Source organism: Piliocolobus tephrosceles, chromosome 5 (assembly GCF_002776525.5).
Source record: "Piliocolobus tephrosceles isolate RC106 chromosome 5, ASM277652v3, whole genome shotgun sequence".
Lineage (NCBI taxonomy): Eukaryota > Metazoa > Chordata > Mammalia > Primates > Cercopithecidae > Piliocolobus > Piliocolobus tephrosceles.
In genome coordinates, this window is record NC_045438.1 from 10404724 (window position 1) to 10431420 (window position 26697).

A 26697-nucleotide genomic window follows, 5' to 3' on the forward strand; every position below is an offset into this window, starting at 1 on the left:
GTCTCTACAAAAAATTTAAAAATTAGCCAGTCATGGTGAAGCACTTCTGTAGTCCTAGCTACACAGGAGGCTGAGTTAGGAGGATCGCTTCAGCCTAAGAGGTCGAGGCTGCAGTGAGCTCGCAGTGAGCTTGCAGAGATCTTACCACTGCTCTCCAGCCTGGGTGACACAGTGACACCCTGTCTCTAAAGTTACAAATTCATATATTTAAAAGAATCTCTATGAGATCATGTTGCTCCCCTGATGTCATCCTGTCGCAGTTAGGATAAAATCCAGCTCTTTGCCACAGCCCAAGCAAGAGACTGTGCTCTTGCCTGATTGTCCCCAACTAGATTTTAAGCTTCCAGGGAACATACACCTGGCTTGTGCCTTCTTTGTCAGAAGGGGAAGTGAGAGTTGCGCAATATATTTTCTTGATGTGATGAATTTGGTTTACTTTGAATTGATGAAAGAAAAAAAGGAGTGTCTTGGTAATCCATGCCAGTAAGCAAATTCAGGTCTAAATCTCTGTGTTCCAAATATGATTTGTATCTCTGATAACAAAGTTGGACAGCAGAATGTATGACAGGACTGGATCCTCTCCAATAGTGGAAGTCTTACGATGCATAAAACCATTCTGATTCTGTAGTCTTCCAGCCCCTCTCCACCTCTTGGAAGTGTGAATTCTAGGGAATCTATTGTCTTCATCAACATTAGATCAGAGACTTTAAGTACATTTGGAAAGGTGCTGCTCTGGGTGATTTGGGGAAAACGGACATGCAAAAGCTCATGCGACTCTCAGAGACCTGTGATGTTGGTGGTAGAGGAATACTCTGAAGTCACAATTGTGAGACCTTGTTGTGTTCTTGCACAACTGCTTCTGTTGCTTCTCTTTGTGAAACGTGCTACTGTTCAATTTTATCATGAATGCCTTTACAAGGACAGTAAATGGTTTTACACACTATGACATCGTTTCCATGGCAACTAATGTATTTTAGCAAAGAGAGACTGTGATAGAAGTAGGCTAAAAAGGACAAATACAGAAATGGCACAGTGTAAAATGTAGGGCAGTGTGTGTTGTAGTAAGGACTTTTTTTTCCTGCTTTTTTTTCCTGGCTTCTTGTTTAGGAAAACCTATATAACTAGATTTTGGATTTTTTTTTTTTTAACTCTTACTAATAAAATTTTTGCTGCACCCAACATAGTCTCGTATTTTTCTGACACAGTTCCTTCAGTTGGTACTTGGGCTTTTTGTTTGCTTGCCTTAAAATGAGATAATTTCCATCATGTGTAAACATTTGTAAGTTTATCCGTCTTAAAGGATGCACTCTCCTTAATCCCGATTCTCCTTTGGCCAACACCCCACTTCTCTGCCACCCTGTAGTTCAGTTCTTCTTGAGAGGGTTGTCAGTACTACCTGTCTCCACATGGTGTTTGTTAAAAATCAGAGCCATTCCAATCTGGCTTTCATTCGGCCATTTGATCCAGTATCACCAGCTGGTCACACCCTCATCCTCTAAGTCTACTGCAGCTCTCTTCTTTTGTTTATTTAGAAGCTAACTGCATGAATATACATTTTGAGTAGTTCCACACCACATCAATCCCCATTTATGTCAACCATGATTAAGAAATATAAGGGAATGTGTTACCCTGCTTTGTGTATCTGAATGCATTTGGATTATTTTGTTATATGATAATAAAACCCCCTCTGTGCTCTTAAATAAATCCCCAGTGGTGAGCAGATAGCAGTCAATTTCCTATTTAACAGAAGGAGAAACGGAGGCATGTACCTTTTTATTACTTCTAAAGATAGCAAACCACTCTATGGGCTGGATCATACATACCCTCATTTATGTTTTGTTGGGCCACATGGTGTGTTTTAAAAATGTAAACTAACACTTTTAAATAGGGCAGTATTATATATAAAAGCTGAGATTTCCAGTTTCTCCTTAAAAGAAAGGGAAGGTTTGACAAAACTGAACTTGCCTTCCCTAATAATAACAGCTTGCCCAAGCAGTGTTGCGGCTGTCTTCTTTGGAGGGAGCAGGGCTCTTCAGCTCACCCAGCTTCATCTCACCTGCGTTATTCATTTATGTTGCTTTCCTGGCCCCTGGGGTTTTTAAATATGTAACCCTTGCCTCACCGCCTCCCACCCAATCGCAGAGCAGATAAACAGCAGTGCTAGGTATGGAACTTGGTTTCCAAGCCAACCTCTTCCTCCCTGCCTTTGGACCACAATTCTGTATTGTAGAGAGTAATTCATAGGTCAGGGATGAGGGGCATCATCAGGTGGTCACCGTGATACTAATTGAAACAGACCATGCAGTTAGGGTTCTAGGTACACTGTTTTTATGGGGTCCCCTCCCCTCTTGGTTGCCTCTATCAGAAGTTGTGTGCTCTCCATTGTGATGTGCAAGGCGGAGGTGCTGGGGTAGAATGTGAAAATTTATATGTGCGTACAAAAACTAGCCCCAAATGAAAAGCTTCGTTATCATAACAGGGGTTCCATATTTTCCAAATCTTCAATGAGCATGTATTACCTTTTTAATGAGTTAAAATAAATATTGACATAAGATAAACAAGAACAAAATAGTAATACAAAGTACACATAGCACTGGCTGAGACTTGTGCCATCCTCCCAATGTAGGGGACACCAAGGCCTTCCCCAGCCGCCTCTGCTGTCCTCTACTAGACTAGAGTCTTTCCCCTAGATGCCCCTGGGGTAGTACCAATGTCTAGTACCAAGTTCGTCACTGCCCTGTGCCCCTCATTTTGAACATGCACATATCACTGTACCTTGATTGGGGCTGGGTAAGATGGGAAGATAAGTTGCAATTGCTGCCGTCTCTAACCTTGGGAGAAGGTTTGTGCATGGAGCAAGACGCAGGAGAATGAGTTAGTTTGGAGCCAGAATGAATGGTTGGAGGAAAATACATTTTTCCTGGGGAAACGAGGCAATGAGGAATGCTCCACAACAGAGGGCCTTGTCTGAGCTGGGTCCTGTCTCAGGCGCCTAACCCAGCTGTTGTGCACACAGGAGACTGTGGTGACCCTGAGCGTGGATGGTCCCACACACTGCATGTTTGTCTGCAGCTGCATGGGCCTCAGGGAGCCCTGTGAGAGTGGGCCTGTTCCTGGGCTGCAGGCAGGGAGCCAGGGGCTGCCCCGTTGCCAGAGAGCATTGAGGAGCTTCTGTGGGTGGTCTGTATATGTCTCAGCCTTCTTTGGAATTATGGCGGAGTCTGTCCCTGCCTGGTCATTTTTGTGCCTTGGATCCTAAGTTAAGAATAAGTGAAGGAGCACTTGTCCCTGTGGACACGCTTGATATGAAGTTGCTATCAAATGGCTATTTTATCCTCAGTCACCACTGACATCACTCCATGTACGGTTCTGAGGTTCTCACTTTAGTTGTGGTTGAATAGAGCTATGATCGTTGGTGCAGAAAGAAGCCATTCAGATGTGAATCTGTGAAGATGTGTCTAGCAATGTACAGATGTTTTTTGGCAGGTCAATGAATATTTTAAATCTTTTGCAAGTAGTAAAAAGGTTTGAATTTGAAATAGAGAAGATACTATGGCAAGGGAAAATCGTATCTCATGTTTCTCTCAATCTTCTGTTTTTAAAATAATCAGACAAAATCCTAAACCATGATTTAAATCTTGGATTCATCATGGCCCTTAAATGTCCTTCATCCTGTATGAGACGTGATTATGACCCTAATGTATTGAATCTCTTTCAGTAGCAAGAATTGCTGGGTAGTAGTCAACGTAATAGCAGGATCTCCAGGTTGGATCTCCATCATTTATTTACAGCTAAAGACACAGGACTGAATTTAAAGAGGAAGATCATCTTCTGGTTTTGAATACATTGTGTGTGGTGTGTGCTTACACTCTGGATTTACATACTCCAGCACCACCCCAACACGCACACCTCCTGATAATGCTGGGGGGAGTAGGGTGGGCCTGATTTAATTCCCTCTGTCACCTCCCCTCTTCCCCTTCCTCCAGCCATCACCAGAGATGGCACACGCCCCTGTGTGTTGCAGGTACCATGCTTGGTGTAGTCCCAGTCACCAGCAAGCTGACAGTCTAGCAGGGAAACGGTGAAACAGGCCCTGTGCAAAGTGCCATAGGAGCACAGAGAAGAAGAAATCTAGTCCTGCATGGGAGTTTGGGCAAAGGAAAACAAGAGTGAAAGGTGATTTTGATCTGGACCCTGCAGGCTGATGAGGAGAAAGTTGCTACCCAGCAGGGTTGGTGAGATTGGAATGACAAGGCATAGCCCAGCGCCAGGAATATATTGGGGCTGCCTTTCTTTTTCCCCCCCTTCCTGGGGTAGAGGCGGGTTGAAAACACAGTGGTACAGTGCTACTTCTGGCTGCCTTCTTAGCTACTGTACACCATCTCTCACAGTCTGGCGTCTGCCTGCCTTCCCACCTTTCTCCCTCCAGCCTGCTACCATCCTCCTAGCCACTCCTCTGTTCTGCAGCAGTGTCAGGCCTCTGGCCATTTTCTGAGCGTGCAGCCCGTTCTCCTTTGACTGTGTACTGGTTACTCCGCCTGAGTAACATTCGTGAGGCTCATAGGGAGATGTCTGTGAGCATTTGGAAACAGTGCAGGGGGGTGACAGGGAGCTGGAGGGATGACTTTATCGAGAGAGAACTCACGGTTGAGGATTGCTCAATTTTATTTATTATCTGTGTGTTCACCCAACGTTGGAGGATTGGTCTGATCTAGACAGTTGGAAGTAGTTCATTTTTGTCAAGGTCTTGTCCTTTGGCTTCCATTCCTACACTTGACCACACATTTGCAACATTAATGGATCAGCCTTTTCCACTGGGCTATCTGGGGCACTTCAGTTATGTTTCTCAAACAAAACATCAGCAGTGCTTCAGCAACAAGAATAAAAGCATGGAAAATGCCCTAATGCCCAAAGCCCACAACTGAATGGATAGACAACTGTTTAAAATATCTGTGTAACTACATATGCATATCAATATAGTATCTATACACATGTGCACACATACACGGGGGAGGAGGTGGGGGTGGGAGAAGCCTATCTTCCCTTGGTCTTGGAAACCTAAAACTTGCATCTTCAAAAAATCAGATTTAGAATAAAGATAAATTAGGAAGATAGTTGGTCAGTTTTTAAAAAAATGATTTTTAAGAAAATATGAGTCTTTGAAATAAAAAGTATCTCTATTTCACGTAAACATTTGTGAAGAAACATTTCCTTATTCTCAACTTTTCAGAAAGACAGCCTTAAGAAAGATATACGTGGTTTGAAAAGCAAATGCCACTCTTTATTCTAGATAGCAATTCTATTTTGCGTCCATCCTTATCATCTTTGAAACAGTGGAGCTGCTGCCTAAAAATATTTCAGTGTCTTGCTTGGAGTCCTCAGAGTTAAAGCTGTGGTGTCCTCCTTTTGGTTTATGGCTGCAGGATGATGGGTGCATATATTGTTTTTGTTAGTTAACTCCATCTGTTTCATAAGCCTGAAAAAGAAATTGGATGATGCCGTATATACGTATGGATGGATAACACTCCTTATGCAGTAGTGAGTCAGCAGCTTCAAATGGGTTTTCCGTTTTCCTATTGGTACTGGTTGCTAAAGTGCTGTAGCGTGAAGGCTCATTCTTTTAGAATCTGTTGTGAGTTGGGCATCCTATGTTGTTGGAATTACACAGTATGCTTGAAAGAAAGGTATTCAAGTTTCTTCCCTACATTAGAAATGGTAATGATTTTCTAAGTGGTCTTTCTAAGGCTGATGAAAGAATCTTTCACACTGTAAATAGAAATCTCCTTATTGTGACCTGTAAATCAGAGCAACAACTTTTCTGAGCCTCTGCGGAAGTGTTCAAGAGTGGCAGGCAAAGTTCCGCTCTATATATGTTCCCTTTTGTGAAGAGTTCTCATCGTATTGACTTATTCTCTTCTGATTATAGGGAAACAAGTTAAAATTTCTGGACAAATAATTCTCATTTTATACAGCTCAGCAGTGCCTAGATCCTTAGCGGGTTAGCCAAAAGAAAAGGCATCTGTTGCCTGCTGGTTTCTCTGTAGAACAGGACAGCATGTCTCAGAACCCAGGAAGAGGCGGGATGATATGGGTGCTAAGGCATGAGCTGCAGTGGCATGCGGATTAGCACATTCTCTCTCACCTCCGTGGTGGTTTTCTTGCTCGTCTCCAGTGAGTTCCTGATTTGAATGCCCATCTGCAGAGAACAATATATGAGTTTCAAATTCCCTTCCTCATGGTCATTTTTTCTTTCCTTCGTTTTGAGTCATCTTTGACTAAACAAAACAAAGATATTACTGTTAATTATACATCTCTACAAATAGTGCAAAAATTCTTATGTGTGTGTGTGAGGGGGAGATGGTTTTCATAGGAATAGTAATTTACGCTGGGGGTGTTTTAAATCATGGATCAGGAAGAAAGATACTGAGAGTCACATTGAAAAGCTTAAGAGTCTCTTCTAAGATAGGAAAAATTGTTTCTGCCTTTTTTTCATGTTTCTTAACTCAAAACTCTCTGCCCTAACATATTGTTGTAAATGTAATTCCATTCAACTACCTTTATTGTTCTCTTTAGACACTTTATTAAAACTGCAGCTTTATTCAAACAGCTAAAATTGCAGATAATAAATGAAGTACCGTAATATTGGCCAGTTGTAGGCACAGCATGTGAGCAAGCTGGAAAGCTGCCATCCTGCTCCTGGCACTTTAAAGATTACTGTGAAGCGTGCATGGGTGTCATCAGAACCAGTACTCAGTCTTGCCAGGGGCTTGGCACAAGGTTCTAAGGTAGTCCCGGGGCTGGAGTTCCATAGACAAGTTGATGCAGGCTGCTGGGTGGGCAAACCTCCTACAGAGGGGAACCCCAGCTGATGGGAACCAGGGGCCATCTCCAAAAGGCTTTTTTGACAGTGGGGCCCACCCACAGTCAGATAGGAAGGGGGAAGGTATGGGCTGGATGCCGGGGGTGTTTTAATCCAAGAGGTAAATTAAGTAAGACCTTGGAAGACTCAGTTTTAATTGTGCCCCAACCATTGACGACTTGTAGAGACTCTGAAAAAGTGAAGTGTGTTTGTGTGTGTGTGTACACACAAGGCCTCCATCCTTATCTTTCCTAGTTCCAGAATGTTGAAATCTCATGCTGGCTTCCTTTGGTGGTACAAGGCCAGGTCTTTGCAGTTTCAGACAGGTGTTTGTGGCAACTGTGACTTAGCAACAATTGTGTGAATGATAAAAAAAATTTGTGGGCAAATTGATTGTCTGTAACAAATGGAAATTCTATGGTGGTGCTTTGTGGGTGGTTTGGAGGCAGAAAGTACTTGGTTCTCTTTTGATGTCTCACTATTTTTTTTCTTCTTCTGCAGTTTTTTTGAAGAAGCAGGATGCTGATCTAGACGTGGAAAAAGTAAGTTGGCAAGTTTTGCACTGAGAGCATGTGCCTTGTGAATTATAAAGGGCTTCCTGTCGGAACCCAGGATGAAGTCCACTTTTAATTTGGGATTGTAATTCTGAGTCCATAGGTTTCTTTTTTTTTTTTTTTTTTTTTTTTTTTTTTTTGAGACGGAGTCTTGCTCTGTCGCCCAGGCTGGAGTGCAGTGGCCAGATCTCAGCTCACTGCAAGCTCCGCCTCCAGAGTTTACGCCATTCTCCTGGCTCAGCCTCCCGAGTAGCTGGGACTACAGGCGCCCGCCACCTTGCCCGGCTAGTTTTTTGTATTTTTTAGTAGAGACGGGGTTTCACCGTGTTAGCCAGGATGGTCTTGATCTCCTGACCTCGTGATCTGCCTGTCTCGGCCTCCCAAAGTGCTGGGATTACAGGCTTGAGCCACCACGCCCGGCCAAGTCCATAGGTTTCTAAGAGAGAGGTCGAGTTGGAGATGGAACTGGTATGTGAAATAGAAAGAAAATCTTACCTCCCTTAGTGGACCCACTATTTTCTCCCTTCCCTTGGTTGTAACACTCAATTCTGGTAATTTATGGGAACATATGTTTTGACTATAAGTTATGGCTCCCACCTCAGAAATAGAATGGAACAGCTGTCCCATAGCTGAGGAGCCTTCGGGCTGGGGAGGAATGGGGAGCGCCTATGCTCAGGCTGGTCAAGAAGGTCGTCTTCAGTCCATTCATTTTTGTTTTTCCTCCTCTCTCAGATGGCTGCTGCTCACCTCTGCCTGAGCCTTATCTTTGAATTGCAGCCACTATGTAGCAGGTCATTCTTTCATTAACGTAACATGTTTTTGGTTCCTACTGGGTGTTAGGCATCATGCTGGACTCTGTTTAGACAAAAGTGAATGTGAACGACAAGTACTCAGGTAATTATGGTACAGTCTGAGAGCTGTGTAGAAGGGGCTCGGAATCTCTGACCGAGGGCTGAGCTATCCAGAAAAACTCCATGATGGGGGGGGTGTGAGAAGGAGCTGTGAATGCATTATGTCTCTGAACGTTTGCTGAGCCTTCTCTGTCTGTACTTCTCTCTGTCTCCCAGGCGCCTTGAGTTCCCCCACTGAAAGGCTGGACATCACAGTTCTCGCTAGCCTCCCAGGAGTCTTTTTGGGCCCCCACTACTCTGCCTAGCCACATTGCCTTGGGTATGACTTTTCAGCTGTTCTGGGTTATGTTCTTCAGTTCCCTGGCTGCTTGGGGGCTGCCCCTTCATCATCTGAGAATGACTTGGGGTTATTTCTCATCTTGATTTGAGTGCGAGAGGCTTTTCTTCCTGAACTAGAGCCATTCTGAATGGCTTTTGTCTCTAAGTTAGGGAAGTATACTCTCTGAAACATTGTTCCAGAACAATTGTGGGTAACTCCTGACCTTTGACCCCATGCAGGCACCTAGCTTCTGCAGGGTGGCCTGGGATCTACTGCTAGCTGTGGGCTTTTCAGCTCTTACAAACCAGGGGAACTTAGGGAAGTAACACAGCTCTAGTTAGGACAAGTGCAAGAATCCGCATGCACTCAGGTTTTGACTGTGGAAGCCAGGGATTGGCAAAGGCTCCTCCCTATGGGAGACTGGTATACTGTGACCCTTCTAGACTAGGCCAGGTCACAAGAGCCTGTGGGTGCCAGGAGCCCCCTCTGGGCAGTATTGTGCCGGGGAGCCCAAAGAAATGCCTGGCGTTTGCCCCAGACTGCAGGACTTACCCTGCCCTGTCCAACTCAGGCAGTGAATCCTGCAGCCACAGGAGGGGGAGGTCCGTTCATCTGGGTTCCCAGTCCTGGCCCCATGACGGGAAACAGCAGGGCTCCGTTAGTGGGGGTGTGGGGGCACTGAATGGAATGTGTTCAATTTTGCTTCACTACTGCTGTTAACTTGCTGTTAGACCTTAGGCAAATCATTTCTCCTCCCCAAGTCTCATTTATCTTGTCAGTAAAGCGGTCCCTTTCCCAGGACCAAGTAAAATTACTCACTTTTAAATTGAAAAACACAAACCAAATACATTTTTTTTTTGTTTGTTTTCTGACTTGAGTCTTGAATTAAAATGGAGAAAGGGCTATTGGCTACCAGTCTAAAGAATGCCAGATACGGCCAGTTATGGACTGGGACTGAAGGAACAATGAGTGTCTGACAAAAGAGTGAACATGGGTGACTGATCCCGTGGTGTGGGTGTCTGTAAGTGCACAGGGAACCCAGAGTAAGAGAAGCTAAATGGGTAGAAGTGCTGCTCTAACGGAGTGAGTCTGAGGTACCTCTGAAGGGCTCTGCCTGCACCTTCTCCTCAGTCAAGTAGTTAATGACCTGAAAAACAATCATTGCCTTAGGGGAGTTTTCTGTTTTAAAAGCTCTGTTCCGGAAGTTCCACTTTCAGAACCTTTTTCTGTTGCTGGTAGAACACTGTTGAACACAGATCTATCACCTGTTCTTTTTGTCAGTGTTTACGTATCCAGAGGAATCTAATATAGGATGTGCGTCTATTGTATAAGTAAATGACAACTGTTGGCCAACCCCAATTGAGAAAAATTGCCGAAGTTACAGTGTTTGTTCTTCACATGGATTTTTAAGTTTCCTCTTTTAGTTGAATGTTTTTATAAAGACAGAAGTGGAAAAATAGTTTTATTTTGACATGTTAAAGCTCAAAGACAAGTTAGCATAAATTCTGTATCAATTAATATCTATGGTTTATTGAACCTCTGCTCTGCAGGGCGCTTTATATCATCTCTGTTCCATTTTTCCGTGACGGCAGTCCTGTGGGAGCCATGAGTGGCTCAAGGTGCTGTAGTTACAGTAAGGATTCTACTCAGGTCTGTCTGGGCCCAGAGCTTTCCCCTTCCCATACCCCACCTTACTTTGGAGTTTATATAATATTTGAGACAATATGTTTGTGTGCCTTATTTTTTAAAAAGTTTTGTAAGTTCTAGGAAAGCGGTGTTTGTTACTTTTTAGAGAGCTCTTCCTTGACACTCCCCTAAAGACCCAGCCTGGACGGGGTTCCCCTATTGCCACGGCTACTTCAAAGCTGTCATTGTGGTTGCGTAGTTATCTGTGCAGTGACTGTCTAACAGCAGTGTTCACTGTGGAACTGCAGGCTTTGTCAGCTCAGAATCCTTATCTGTGCCAAGCCTAGTGCCTGACCCATAATAGGCCCTCTTAAAAAATTGAGCAGGTATGAATGAGTGGAAACCATGCTTGTTAATAGCATTATGTGGCGATAAGACCATCATTCCTTGACTTTCCCCCCAAAAGTATAAAGTTTCAAGCAGACAAATGAACAGGTAATTCTTAAAATCAAACTAATCTGGGCGAGCAGAGAGTTCAAAGATAAAAGAGGGAGCAGCAGTAGTGCACAAGGGAAACATTAAAGCAAATATTTTTTTTTTCCACAAAATCTTTTAGAATTCTTGAGGGTTACAGTTCTGAGCTTGGTTTCCAGATATCATTGCTTTAAATGTATAAAGTGTATTTTTAAAAAGTGAAACCCATACTCATTTAGAAATTGAAAAATACGTAATCAAGTTATATCAGAACAAAAACGTGCTTTTTGTGTAAAAAGCTGATTAAATGGAGTCATCCTATTTAGTGATTTAAAAGGATTTGATTAAAATAATATCTACTTTACTCTCAAAGGGCTGAGGAGAGAGGTTTGGTTTCCATGCATCCTGGATGGCCTTTGTCTGGTGTGATTAAAGGTTTTTCAGTGCCTGCCATGAGAGAGGCCCCTGCCATTGCTGCAGTTTCAGTGAGACCAAGAATTCCTATACTGTCATTCCAACTGTTTGCAGGGTTTAGACAGCTGCGTTCAGGCCACAGATATGGCCACAAACATTACTGCCTATCTGATAGACACAGAGGCCTTCCAAAACAAAAATTGTCATTCAAAAAGAAAAGTAAAAAGAAAAATTACCTCCTGCCTTAGAATTGTTTCTTTTTCCTCTGAGTGAGTTGAATTCTTTGAAACGTGTTGGTCTGTTAATGTAGAATGTACATGGAAGTTGCTCCATTTTTCAGTGTTTCTTTGGTTTTAATAAGTCCCAAGAGAAATGACAAAAAACATCCTAGATTCTTGGTGTGGGGATAATTGTCTTGTGGGGGGAAAATCTAGTTCTAAGTAATCGAGGGTTAGAAATCTGAGGCCGCATCAGGAATCCAGCTTTAAAGCCATGTCCACATGATTTGTGTGCAGCTGGTTAAGAGGTGGGAAAATTAATTCATACAAGTTTTTTCTTTTGTGGGAAGAATAAGATTTCTGGGGTCAGAGGCCAGCAGTGTTTATGTGGGGTATCCAAAGGCTTCACAATGCTTGTTGCTGGGGTGACATGAGGATGTATCTCCAGTGTGAATAGGGGGACACTGGCTTTGGGGTGTACCGCCCCAGTGCGTGTGCTGGTTGCTTTAGGGAGGTGAGGGAGAGAGTGAAGAAGAGGAAGGGAAGAATAGCATAAGCTACAACTCCCTGCCGTCTGTGGGAGCCATTGCTTCCTGAGTGGGCATGGGGGTGTTGCAGGGGCAGGACTCAGGTGCCTCTGGTGCCTCTGAACCCACGGACACTGGACAGGGCAGCTCCCATGTGCAGACGGGAATTGTTCCTCAGGCCCTCCCTGATACATGCACTGCAGGCTGCCAGCCTCAGAAACTGTAGGAGGCCAAAGTGGCTTACATTCTTCATTTACCTTTCTCAGCCTCACACACAGATTGACCCATTCTGCTGGTGATCGGGCAGTGGAATGACCCAGCCTCAGTGTGTAATTGAGTAAGGGTCATGTTTGACACAACCCACTTTCCTGGTGACTGGTGACCAGGAAAAGGAAATGGCTTTGACTTGGGGGCAGGGAGAGAAAGAGCAGGAATGCATGCATGGGATGTGTGTGTGTGTGTGTGTGTGTGTGTATTTAGGAGGAAGGGACATGCTTAGAATTCTGTTTTAGACTCAAAGGCAATCATTGTTAGTCTTGGCCCAAAAATAGTTGTTATATATCATCCGTAATAATTGACCAGCTTTCTTTTACGTAAATCCCTGGCTTGTAAAACTAAGTGGTGCTATCTAAGAAGAAAAAATATGCCCTTTGCCAATTGGAATTAAAAAAAAAAAAAAAATCCCTCTTCCTAGACATTTTAAATTTAGGAGGATATTGATAACTGATCTAGAACAACTGCAGATAACAGTATTTTCATTGTGATTCAAGGAAAGAGTTGAAAAATTGAGGGTTTCTTGTTTAGTCCTGGGTATAGAACAGTTCGTTCATTCTTTACACATTAATGAACACTGGTAGGCCAACCACTGTTTAAGGCCACATGTTATCTTATTCAATTGCCGCATGTTGTGTGTGAAGAAAATAAAGCTCAACAGAAGGGGACTGAATTGCCCAAGGACTAATGTCTAGGAAGCAGCAAGATCCAAAAGTATGTCTCAGACTTGAAGCACCCTTCTCCTTCTCCTCCAGCGTGGATGCTCTCTTGTCCTGAAGCCATCATTATCAGCCTCATGTAATTTAACTGGTAATTTTATAGCCATCTTTCATTTTCTCTTCACTGAATTTAAAAGGTCTTTCTCCCTTATTTGTGGTTGTAAAAGTAGTAATGATGTTTTTATCAAGGAACAATTGGAAACCTTGAAAAGAGAATCACCTCTTTAACCTGACCTGGCCCTGCAAGGTGGTCGCTCTGTGAAAACGTGAAAATGACTTCCAGGGGTGGCATTCTGCAGGCAGTGGGAGCCAGGGAAGCCCATGAGACACTCATTTTCTTTCCACTGCTGGTTCCCAGACTTGGGGATCATTTTCTTATATTCTTCATCTGAGTAGCATTCATCATTCCCTGTGACAAAAGCTGGATGTTGCCAGGAGAGAGTGGGGAGAAATGCTGCCCACGTTACAATGGAGAGACAAGACGAGCTCTCACCTACATACTTGGTACCATTTGTTTTTACACGGAGGTTTTCTTCGGTAGCCATGAGATACTGCATAATTTGTTTCACTGCAGCCAGGCCTGCTGTGTAGAAGTTGGAATCATTTGGTTGTCTGCCTTGCATAGACTTAATTATCTGCTGAAATTGCATGTGAAGGAAAGATTATTAATAAAATATGTGTGAAGAATGGCTGAAAAGATGCTTTTGTCAGTGCCCCTAAATACTTTTAAGAGCAGAGCTGCAGTTTTCTAAGACTGGTGTTGTATAGGCCATAAAAATACATAAAAATTTAAGCTTTTCCTTTAAAGGTTATTACTGCCCACTTTTAGCCCACAACAAAATTTAATTTAAGCAGAAAACCTTCTTTATTAGCTTGCTGTGCCTGCTGTCACAAATTACCACAAACTTGATGGCTAAAAACAACAGAGATTTATTCCCCAAAATTTAAGAGGCCAGAATTCCAAGAGCAAGGTATCAGCACGGCCATGATACCTTCAGAGATGGAGAGAAACTGTTTCCTGTCTTCCCAGCTTCTAGAGAAACTGTTTCCTGTCTTCCCAGCTTCCAGTGGCTGCAGGTGTTCGTTGATTTGTGGCTACATCACTCCAGTCTTTGCCTCTGCCCTCACATTGCCTTCTCTTCTGTGTGTCTCCCTCTGCAGCCTTCTTATAAGGATACCTGGGATGGCTTTTAGAGCCTGCTGCATAATCCAGAATAAGCTCTTCCTCTCAAATCCTTAACTTTATCACATCTTTGCCATATAAGGTAATATTTGCAGGTTACAGGGATGAGGAAGTAAATACCTTTGCGGGGGCATTTTCCGCCTAACATACCTCAATTTGGGGATTTCTATAGTTTTCATTTATCGAAACATAAACCTTGCAACCCCTTGTTTCACTCATTATGTCAGTCAGTTTAATTTTCTTGGAAGGAATCACTTGGAAGATCTAAGAACTAGTCTCTTCTCCCAGTCCCCAGAGCGGGCTAGGCCATGCCTGTCTTCTTTCTCAGATTGAGGTTTATGTAAAGAAGAGGAATTACGGGCTCTAAAAGCTGGAAAGAGGCTGTGGAAATCATATCCTCTCAGTCTTTGGGGGAAACTGGGGCTAGAGATGTAGGGTCACCCAAGTCTGGAGCGGAGATGGGACAAGCGCTTATTACACTAGCCCACCTCTTCTGCTTTATTCCTGCAGACCCCCAAGCTGTCTCTTGTGATACAAGCCTCTAGGTCATCTTTCATTTGAGAGCCCTTCAGTACCTGAAAACCCAATCCCTGAAAAATCCTTTTTTCCTAGTCTAAGAGCCCTAGTTCATGTAACTTTCTTGCATTAGCTGGTGTCAGGAATTCCATCATTCTGGTCACTTCCTCCTGGATATATTCCCTTTATATCACCATCTTTTTGAAAACGTGGCACTTGTACATGAACACAGTACTTACAAGATGGTTTGACCAGTGTAGAGTAAGGGGTTACTATCAGGTCTCCTTAGATGCACATTTTCTGCATCAGTACAGGCTATACTGATGCAGACCAATATTACATCTCTCATCGAGTCACTTTATCATATCTTCAGCTTGCATTGAGCATATGTGTGATAAAAATCCTTAGGACTGCTTAAGTATGAATTGCTTTAAACTCATCTCCGTTCCCCATGCTGCATAGAAGATCTGGATTTCTGTCAGTAGCTGGATGGGATAGCTTGGGATCCAGAATATAGACCAGATGGGGATCCAGAGAACAAACAGATCTGTGAGTTGGGGCATGCTCATGGGAATGGTACCAGCAGCAGAGTAAACAGAAGGCAGTTTGGATAAGCTGGTAAGACATAGTACAAAGGAAACTCTTCTATAGGTGGCTGTCCAGACGGACAGATGTTTGGCAGCAGAAATCTGTGGCTGGGCATGTCATGGAGCCAGGTGAGAGGCATGCAGATGTACAGGGACTTCAGAAGCTAATGCAAAGAGCTGAGTCCAAAAGAATGAGTTACACAGTCAACTACTGACATGGGGTAGGCCCCAAGACAGACGCTTGAGCCCAGAGTAAAAGGAAGCCCTGGTCTGAAGTCAGAATTGTAAAATTGATATGATTCTGAATGTCTGTGGCTGGAAGCCTTACCCATCCAGAGTCTGGGAACAGGATCACTGGCAGAACTTGTAAACAGGGTGAGTTGTTTCCGTTGAGTAAACAACTGAACGTGAGGCAAGTGATAACTCCATCCTATCCACACATACAATAGATTATTTACGATTGAAAGCAAGATTTTATCTGTTAATTTGGAAAGGAAGATGGTGTTCTTTTGGTCAGTTGTGGCTGTCATTCTAGCCTATTTAAGTCTTTTAAAATCTCTATTCTGTCTTCCAATTAACTATCTCCTTTCAGCTGTGAATTATTTGTGACTGCTATAAGCACATCTTGATGAAAACATTGACCAGAGACAAATGTGCAAAGCCCTGTTCCAAGGACCTCTCTCCAGGTCAGTGTTGTTCTTCTATGATGTTAGTGTCTTTGGGTATGGCCATTCAGTCACTGAGGCCACTAAAGTGAATTATCACTTGACCCAGGGTTTCCCGTCTTGCTTAGATATGTTTTTGAGTGACTATCAGGTGCTTTGCTGACATCAAGGTGTTCTGCATTTGTGATCTATCACTCTGATAGTCTTGTGGAAATGCCCTGAGATGGAGCAGTACCGTGGGAAGGGAAAGTTGGTAGGGTGCTTAGTCACTGCTTTGAGTGGAGAGGTGCCTGGATGTCCTCATTGATGTCAGTAGCTTTAAATCTTGAGTTCCACTTCCTGTAACATACCCAAATAACAGCCCATGGGTGATTTTTTTTAAAGGAGGGACTGGAATCTTGCATTCAGGTGAGGAGTACTAACCTTACTAGGGTTATGAGGGTTAAGGGTTCACCTCTACTGAAGACTGATCCTCCTTTGTGGGCGTGTGTGGTCTGTGGAGAGCAGCTCCCACTGTTGGGTGAACATCGTGGCCTCTCGGAAGATCTAGGGGTGTTCGTTAAGTTGTGAAATGTGTCACTACTGAATATAGTCAGAGTGTAAAGTGAAAGAAAGTGAGATGCTGGGTGGATCAGTGATGATAACAGAAGGGATAAAACAACAATTTATGCATTTGCATAGTCCCTCCAAATAAGGCTGCCATGAGAAAGTGAGATGGTTTCAGGGTGGAACATGAGGCAGCATCATGTGGTGGAGAGTATGAGGGCCTTGAGGGCTTGAGGAAGTCCTGACCGTCTCACCAAAGAGCGAGGCCACAGGAGAAGCTGACGGTCATCAAGAGTAAGGTGCAACTGCGAAGAGTGTCTGAAGTGGAGGCACAAAGTGCCATGAAATGCCCAACAGGAGTTAGATGAAGAGATGCCAGTGAGGGAAGAAAATCATCATCATTTACCAGCTTATACTTGTCGTGCCCCCTTTCTTTGGTCAGTACTGGCCAAGGATGGACTAATTCCCAACTTTGACATAGAGTGGATTCATACACAGGGTAGAAGAATGGCAAGAGGGAAGGCTCCTGTCCGTATTATTTTTTCTGTTGCTGTGTGTCAACATACATAATGCTATGGTAACTGAAGACAAAACCTTTGTGTGGGGGGAGGATTTTGTTCATCTTTAGAATATTCTAAAGAGTAGGAATGGGGGAAATGTAAGTAAAAAAAAAAAAAAGCTGGAGTACCTGCCACTTTCCCCATTCTACTGTTACCAGATGAGGGAAAAAACTTTTTTTTTTTTTCTTTTACAAGAGAGTTCGATATACATCAAGGTGCCGCTTGTGGCAAATAAAGTAAATTTGATAATGGGAAAAAGTTTGAACAGCCCTCAGGTATTGAAAATAAAGTAACTTATAAAACCCACTTGTGAAGTTTAGAAGTTGTTATGGTGACCACAGAAGTGTTAGGTATGGGAAGGCCTCACTGGTAAAATGTCAGGAGTGTTTTTTTTTTATATATGGCCCATGAACTGGTAGGACAAAAAACTTTTGACAGTTACCATAATATTTATTCTGTTTTCTTATATTTGGTATTAGTAAATATTGGCTAACTAGCCAATCATATGTCTTTACAGTGTTCCATTTTTACAGTGGCCACGAAGAAAATATAATTAGGCTTCTATGTTTTCTGGATGATACTGTTTAATATATAACAACAAATATTATATAATGTTCTTGGCTTGTTTCAGAACCAACAGAGCAAAATGTGTTCGTTCAGAAAAAAGCATTTGTTGTTTTTGTTTGTTTCTTTGTTTGTTTTTTGAGACATAGTCTCGCTTTGTCACCCAGGCTGGAGTGCAGTGACACAGTCATGGCTCACGGCAGCCTCAACCTCCTGGGCGATCCTCCCAACTCAGCCTCCCAAGTAGCTGGTACTACAGGTGCATGCCACAGTGCCTGGCTAATATTTTTTATTATTTTTGTAGAAACAGTGTCTCCCTATGTTGCCCAGGCTGATCCTGAATTCCTGGGCTCGATTTATCCTCCCACCTTAGCCTTCGAAAGATCTGAGATTACAGGCATGAACTACTGCACACAGCCTAGCATTTGTTTTTTTGTTGTTGTTGTTGGAAATATAATTAAAAAATTTTTCTTTTGGGGGCTAAAGCCCAAATCAGTGAATATCTGAGGTCAATTTGCATGTAAATTTTAGGCAACTGTAATTCACTGGATGTTTAACCCTTGAGCATCACTCCGCATCTCAGCTGAGATTCAAGATGGTGAATGACAGATTTTCATATTTTCCGTCGTACCGCCATCTCCTGTGATCACTGAGAGCATTCTTCACCCACATTGGAGGAATTGGCCACCTCAGATGCCTTTCTCTGAAGGCCTACCGTGTTTTCTCTTTCCTCACAACCAGGTCCCTGAATCCAGTTCTTGTCACCTGTCACTTTGGAATCACCGTCACTCACCTGGCATTTCAGACTTGTCTTTCAGTTTCTCTGTTTCTTGCTGAACTCAGAATCCTGCATTGAGGGTATCCACTCCGCCCAGCCCTGTAACTGTACCATAGTGTCTTGCTCCTCGCGGAGCCGGTTTGCTTTACAGTATGCCACCACCTGCGGAAACCTGTCCTTCCTTTCCTTGTTTTTGTTTTTCACATTCATCCTGTGGGATGTAATGAGGTTTCTCTTCAAAGAATCTGATCAATCTTTTATTCTTTAATTCATAGTACCCCACCCTCGCCTCTTCTCCTTTTTCTCCTTTTTGCCTTTTTGCCTTTGTTAGATGCCCAGGCATGCCACAGTACCAGGCGTTATCAGTACCAGCTCACATTCCTTTCCTTATTTGGAAAGAGGACTAACTTCCTAGCTCATTACAGACACCCCTTCCCCTTCCTCTCCGCTTTCTTTTACATGCCCACCTTATTTAAAAAAAATCACATGTTTAGCCAACTGGGCTTAGTTTAGATTGCACAACCTGACCCCAGCCAATGGGGAAAGGATACAGGGGCAGGACTTGCTTCAGGAATAAAGGCTCTTGTGCCTCTTTGTTCAGGTGTGTTCTCATGGTGACTGGCCAAGGAGGCACCCCTATGCGCAGAAGTAAAATTGCTTTGCTAAGAATCCTTTGTTCGAGTGTTCAATTTCCTTAGGATTTTGAGCATTATTCCTAATCCTTCACTTTAGTATGTCTTCAGTGAGCAAATGAAAATAGGATCATTAAAGTGAAAAATAGGTATTTGCTATTTTGTTTTCATGTTACAATGCAGATGGTGTGAAACATTTCTGAAGAAAAATCAAATTACCTAGACTCAGATCTTTAGGACAGTAGTTACAGTTTCTCAGGTTTTTACAAGTAATCTACTAAATAGGGGAGAAAAATTGAACAGCTGAATTCACTTGCCTTTTTTTTGTTTGTTTGAGACGGAGTCTCGCTCTGTCGCCCAGGCTGGAGTGCAGTGGCCGGATCTCAGCTCACTGCAATCTCCGCTTCCCGGGTTTACACCATTCTCCTGCCTCAGCCTCCCAAGTAGCTGGGACTACAGGCGCCCGCCACCACGCCCGGCTAGTTTTTTGTATTTTTTAGTAGAGACGGGGTTTCACCATGTTAGCCAGGATGGTCTTGATCTCCTGACCTCGTGATCCGCCTGTCTCGGCCTCCCAAAGTGCTGGGATTACAGACTTGAGCCACCGCGCCCGGCCAATTCACTTGCCTTTGAATTAACTTACCAATTTTAATTTTTGAGTAGGATATAAGAAAAGCTTTTAGAATAAACATTCCTGAAATAGAATAAATCCAATAAAAATTCATCTTTTATCTAAATTCAGGCCACGGCACCAAGACCAGGAACTCCTAACTGTGGGCAAAGCAGAAAAATAAACTCTGAGTTTACTCTTAAAATGGGGATAGGGAAGGTGGAGAATTATGCCAAGGTTGGGAGTCTGGGTGTCTGAGAGATGGGTAGGTCTGGAATTATTCTATAGGAATGAGGAAGGAAGAAGGGGTGGTTTGGGGAAGTCAGTAGTAGTGAGGTACCACTCAGTAGTAATTGGGGCAGCAGTAATACAACTGATAAACTTTTGTGAACAGGAGGCAACCCTGGGGTTGGCTTGTGGGTGGGAGACCTAGGCCAGCACTGCCACCTGCAGCTCCTGGGTACAACTCAGCAAAAGGCATCTGCACTCTGGGCAGACAGATTAGAAATGGGCACTCCTTGCAGGTTCCCTTGCAGCAAGGTTGGCACCACCTTCTGCACATCCCTGCTGGATTTTACCTTCCCATCAGGGGTAGCCTGGATAAATGCAGGTGAGTCGTTGTAGAGAACGAAGGTTGTCATGTTGAGTCTTCTGTTTGATTGGAGCTGGGAGGCAGAAGGAGCAAGTGCTCCACCTAAGATGAGCCCAAGCCCAAGGTCCTACAGAGGGTCAAAATACTGGGGAGGAAGCACTGAGGAAGGTGGGCCCAGGGCTCAGGGTAACATGAGAATTTTTTTAAATACGAGGCATACAAAGGAATAGATATGTGTATGTGTATCCACACCCAGTCACACATTTACATTGTGTGTGTGTGAGAGAGAAATAAACAACCCTCTTACTCATCCTGCAGCTTGGAAGCCCTTGTGAGTTCATTCTCCCCACACCCTTCTCCTTCAATGGAACCACTATTCTAAATTTTGTGTTTATCATTTCCTTGCTTTTCTCTGTAAGTTTGTTTCCCTAAACAATTTATTGCTAACTTTTATTTACCTTGGGACTATATAAATGGTCTTCTGCCATTTGCTTCTTTCCATCAACATTTGTCAAGATTCATCCAACATTTGTAAGATTCCTTCCTATGGATGCACGAAGCATCACGCATAAAATTTATTTATCTTCACTGCTGTCTGGTCCGCTCATTGTAGAAGTGGAAGAGCACTTTATCCCTTCTCTCAGAGACAGCTGGGACATTTCTAGTTTTGCTATTTTAAACAGTGCTGCTATGAACATTCTTGAATGTGCATCCTGCTGCAGTTTTTCTAGGATGGGTGCCTAAGGGAAGAATTTCTGGATCTTTGAGTGTGTGCACCATCCACTTTGCTGAATAATAGCAAATTGTTTTCCAACGTGGTTGTACCACTTGACATTCCCACAAACAAACATTAACTTTTAAGGCAAAGGGAAGTACGAAGGAAAGAAATGAAATGTAGGATTAACTAAACGTTGGAGAGGAAAAGGAAGGATGTCATTAGATCCTGATGAAGTGCAACTCCTTTTTAATATGTAGGGTTAGAACTGGGGAAATGAAGAGAAAGGTGTAGATTTTAAATGGCCATTATGGAAAGGGTGAAAGGTTAGCTTGCGTGGACTGTGGGTCACATTGTCATCAGGGAGTAGATTCCATCTTGTTATCTACGGGTATGGAAACACCTGTTTCTCTACTTTTCACTCACTTTGCTCTAATCAGCAATAATCTCCAGTGCTCTGAGTAGTAAACGCTGCCAAGCATGTAAATGTGCCATTCCTACATCAAACTGATAGTGGCATGGATCCTAATAAAGCTTTTAAAACTGATATCTATGCAGAGGCATACAAATATTTTGGAGATTACTTTCCCCAAAACACAAGTGATTTTTCTGACAGCCATGCTTTGTGTCTTATAAAGTCAGTAAACTTACACCGGATTTGACGTTGCTGTCTCTTTTTACTTTGTGGGTTTCTTTGATGAGAACTCAGAGCTTCCCTGTGGTTGCTCATTCACTTGACCTGAGAAAAATGGGTCCATAATATTTTAAATAGCAGATTAACTGTGAAATAGGAATAGTCCCTGGTAAGCATATTGGCTTCGTTTGTAAGTTCTAACCACTCTGATATGTAAAACTGGTGGGATTTGTTTTGTTTTTTTAAAAATTTCCCTTCTTTCAAGTCTAGATTTTAGTAAGGCTAACTTACTTTGTTAGCATTCCTATGAAACTGAAAGTAGAGCATTAAACCATTAAAAGCACTTGCTCTCTGGAGTCTCAGAAGTGCAGCTTTTTTTACCTTGTTATTTCTGGGTCACCCTACAGTAATAGCATTCATCAGATTTACTTGATTCCAGGCCAGAAAGATTAGTGATGGTGGCGTTTTCAAAATATTTCTATCAGAGTTTTTTATTATATATTGACTAGTATTGTCTATTTGAAACTTTTGATGGTGACAGTACATATCTGAGAAGGCAGCATGGTATTCTGGAAATAATTTGGAAATTTTGTGTTTGGCCAAAAAAATGGAAAAAAACCTCAATGTGTTCCCCATTTGAGATTTAATTATGTAAACTGTGATACATCTAGTAAATGGAATATTATATATTAGTTAAAATGATGATGATCAAAATTGCTAAATAAGTTGGACAAATGTTTAAGATTGTTAAATAGAAAAAAAGCAGTATACCAAATCTTATGTGGCATGTGAAGATTGGATAGGATGAAGTAAAGCTGTCTTTATTCACAGGAAATATAACAGTTTATGTAGAGGAATCCTAAGAAATGTATAAAACAACTACAGAAGGTACTAAAAAGTAAATTTAATAAAGTCACAGGATAGAAGGTCAATAGACAAATCAATTGCATTTCTGTATATTAGCAGCTAATAGCTGGAAAATCAAGCGAAGGAAACAATCCTGTGTGCAGTGATAACAGAAAAATTTGAAGTATCTAGGAATGAATTTAGCACAAACCAGTCCATCGGCGCTATCCCTGGAAGCATTTGCATGTAATGGATGCTAAGAGTCTCAGAAAACTCCCCAGAAACTATACTTTGGTTTTGTATCCCTTATCATTTTTCCGAGGGAAAAAATTATATAAACTTGCATAATTGTTATTTACCATCATTAACGTATGGATTGTAATGTCAATTGATATTCAACAAGCAGCACTCCTAGGGCCATTTCATAATTTACCTGATAATTTACCAAGCGTGTTTTCCTCAAACTTTGGGTGTAGTGTATAGTCCTGAGTGACAGATGGGGGCCAGATTAAATCTCAGGCATAAGATATTCACTCAGACAGTTGTATTATTCTTTATTCTTTCTTCCTACCTCTCTCCAGGGTGTGATGAGACATTTAATCTATCAGACACCAGGAAGATCTATATAATGATTTTTTACATGCCCCAATCATTTTAATGTAATCGTCCTTCTTTTAAAAGGCTTCATTAAGTCTATTGTTAGGATTGTAAAACTACCTAAGAGAGACAGGAGGGCTTTCCTCATTTTCAGAATCAGACAGTTTTGTTAATTGCGTAGCTTTAGGTGAACAGTAATTAAATGGGTTGTGAGAATGTGCAACATTTATTTATAGTAACATAAGCATGTCACATATTTATAGTCATTACTGCACAGTCTACTTGATAACATCCTTTTGAGGGGGAGGTCATGACTGTTAAAAGTAGCTTCAACAACTATTTTTGGCAGGGTCCTTGAATATTACAGATTTGTGAATATTGCAGATCCAGGTATCCTTGTGCTAAAGAAATACTGTACGTATTAAACTTTTTGCAAGGAACCTATACTTGCAAGGTTTTAAAATATGCTTTTAACATTTTGCATGTAAAATATTTGAGTTAAGTATGTTTGCCAGTGTCAATCGGAGTCTTTGGATTATCATACCAAATTTTGTACCTTACTTTTAACAAGGTGATAGAATAGTAATAGTTAATCTTTGGTTCTTAAATTTGTTGATGAATACAGATTTAGTGCATTATTCTTAAAATGCTCTAACATGGCACATTTATTAAGCAGATAGGAGAGAAACTTTCCACAAGTGTTGAGGATCTTAATGCCAATGAAATCACTCTTTGGAGGCCTTTTGAGGATCAGATGAAAGCTAGAAATCTTCCCCACTGGAAAGCTGTACATGCATACGCACACAGATACAGAATGATATTTCAGGAAGTCTCGAGACGCCTGCGTGCCTATCCAAAGACCCAAAAATATGAACCTTTTACCTTAATGTGGATTATACAAATAGCCCCCCTTCTGTTTTGCACTTCCCACCCCCTTGCCTAGTCTCTCCCTTGCCCATGTCTACAATGTCTACAAATCCATCTTTATATATACTTTTTCTCCATAGGACGTTTTTACTCAATATCTTCATTTTACCAATTCTGTCTAAATGTGACAGAAACAGAGATCCCTTTTCCACTACCATTGATTTCCAGCTCATCCCCTTATTTCCTCAGTTACTAATATTATAGGGTGTCATAAACTTCTCCCTCTGCCCTATCTCCGGAAGAATTGATGGACAGCTCCCTTGGAGCAAGCATGCTTTCTTAACTCCATACATCTAGTATATTGATAACTTTTTATTCCGTGTTCTTTCAATGGAGCTACCACTTTTGTCTCTTCTGTTATTTGTCCACACCACCACAGTGCAAGCCTTCAACATCTGTCCTTTAAACTCTCCCAGTCACCTTGCCGCTGGACTGTCTCTCCCAGCACTGTGCTACCACACTTTCTACCTCAGTCTTCCCTTGTATGTGGTCTGCCACACGCAGGCATACACTTTACCTTGCTCCTACCTCCTTGGCCACCTTCAGTGGTTCTCTGTCACTGGACACAGCAAATTTTAAATTGCCAATTTCTTCACTGGGGGGGCTGGCTCTCCTACTCCCATTTCTGCCAGAAACTATTTTTCCAGGTTCCTTGCATGTCTGTCTCAAACCACTCTTATCCCATCTTCCTGTACTGTTGACATTCTGCCCCTCTAAGATCATTAGTCTGTCAACAAGCCATCGTTGGGCATCTCACATTTTCTGTGTATTAAGTCTCTGGGCTCTGCAGGAAGATGGGTCCCCACGAGTTGGCAGCCTTTTTTCTGTGGACGCCTGCACTTCTGTTCACCTAGCCACTTTTCCATACCATCAGTCTGGCTCCATTGTGTCAGTGGTTCAATAAAGATACTTTAGAAACACCTTTTTAAAAATTATGGGGTTGGAGGACCAGAATACTACAAAGGAAATGAGTCCCTGACATCCCCATGTGAGCAGCCTCATCTTCTGAGGCCAGCTGGTCTGGAGGCCGGTGGCTCCTGCTTTCCTCAACAAGGAGCATGGAGACGGTGATCTGTTCTTCTCCGCATCGTAGCACTAAGCCAGGCACAGGGTAGGCCCTTAAGCGTCTGATGAAGGAATCATGCATGTATCCGTGGCATGTCTATTGCAGTATTTCATAGACTTAATGGAGCTGGAAGTGACCTTTGAGATTATCTCCTCCAACTACATCATCCGATAGCTGAACAAGCCACAAGTCAGGGAAGCTAAATGACTTGTCTAAGGTCAGACAGCAGTAAAAGCAGCTTCTCAGCCTGTTTTCTGACTTCCATTCTCCCAATCTCCCTGTTTTTGCTCTACTGGAAGTGCTCAGTCTATGGTTCTTTTCCTTTCTTTCATTTCTGTGCTTATTGGTGTCTGTTCTGTGCTCAACAATCTGAGCTCCTGATGTGAGAGACCTTGGCTCTCTTCCTTGTCTGCTGCACCTTAATAAGCATTAGTACATACTTACTAATTATCATACATTTTCAATAGCCCTTGGTACTTTTCAGGTTCTTTTACATATGTTTCTAATTAGATTTTACTACAAACCGGTGAGATAGGCTGAGCAGGTATTTTTCCCACACATCAGGTGAGAAATCAGAGGCCCAGGGAGAGTAGTACTTGTTCAAGACCACCCTGCTGATGAGTGACACAGTTGAGGATAGAATCTGATTCTCCTCTATGAGAGGATGATGGTGAGTTAAGACTGTTTTGAAAATCTGACTTCAAGCTGTGGAATCTTGCCTGCCTCTATATAGATGTAAAAAATAGGATTTCATATTTTCTAACAGTTTTCCATTTAGTAGCTCATTTCATAAAATGTGTTCTGAAGCACATTGGTCCCAGGAGATGCTCTGTGGAAAATGGATTGTGTGGCCATATAAGCTGGGAAGAGCTGCTTGTTATATCCCCCTCTTGGGGACTCCATGTGCACGTTAACATTTAAAGGCTCTGAGAAGTCCTACTCCAAAGACTGTTTAATGTGTTGTTTTTATAATTGTGGTAAAACACATACCACTAAAATTTACCATATTAACCATTTTAAAGTGTACGATTCAGTTGTGTTAAGTGTATTCACATTGCTGTGCAACCAGTCATGACTACATCTTGGAAAACTTAAAATCCATACCCCTTAAACAGCAAATCCCAATTTTGCCATTCCCCTAGCCCCTGGCAACCACCATTCTACTTTTTGTCTGTATAAATTCGACTCCTCTAGGTACCTCCCGTAAGTGGATCATATAGAATTTGTCCTACAACTGCCTGATTTCATTTAGCATCATGTCCTCCAGGTTAATCTGTGTTGTAGCATGTGTCAAAATTTCCTTCCTTTTTAAGGTTGAATAATATTCCATTGTATGTGTAGACCATATTTTGTTTGCTTTCATCCATCAACGGACACATGGGTTGCTTCTGCCTTTTGGCTATTGTGAATAGTGTTGCCGTGAACATGGAGGTACAGATATCTTTCGGAGACCCCATTTTCAGTTCTTCAGCGGGATACCCAGAAGTAGAATTGCTGGATCCTATGGTAATTTTATTTTTAATTTTTTAAGGAACTACTGTTGTTTAACATATTTTCATACTCAGTTCATAGGCTTGTTTGATCACAAAGTTCTTTTTCCACATTATACCTTTGGGTATCCCACAGAGCATGGGTTTTTCAGAAAACGCTTTGGGGAATCCTGAGCTCAGTAAGCAATTTCTGCTTACTCCAAGGGGTCAGGAACCTCAGGATGCTGGCTGGGGAATTTGGCCATTAAGTTTTCAGCCCAAGGACAAGGTCAGCAGTGCAGTCCCAGGAGCTGCAGAAGAGGAGGAAACTCTCAGGGTACACAGCCAGCTGTAACCAGGGTTCCTCCGCTCCTCC

The 26697-nt window shown here is 42.4% G+C and overlaps 1 protein-coding gene across 5 annotated transcripts in view; it reads left to right on the plus strand.

The window, feature by feature from the left end:
• Positions 1 to 26697, plus strand: part of FYN (FYN proto-oncogene, Src family tyrosine kinase) — a 208470-nt gene that overhangs the window by 19886 nt on the left and 161887 nt on the right. For 4 of the 5 annotated variants that reach the window (XM_023219049.3, XM_023219048.3, XM_023219056.3 and 1 more), the window contains exon 2: positions 7361 to 7401. The exons of the other annotated variant lie outside the window; for it this stretch is intronic. The gene's annotated coding sequence lies outside the window, so the exon portion shown is untranslated. The remainder of the gene's footprint in view (positions 1 to 7360; positions 7402 to 26697) is intronic. 5 annotated transcript variants of the gene reach the window in all.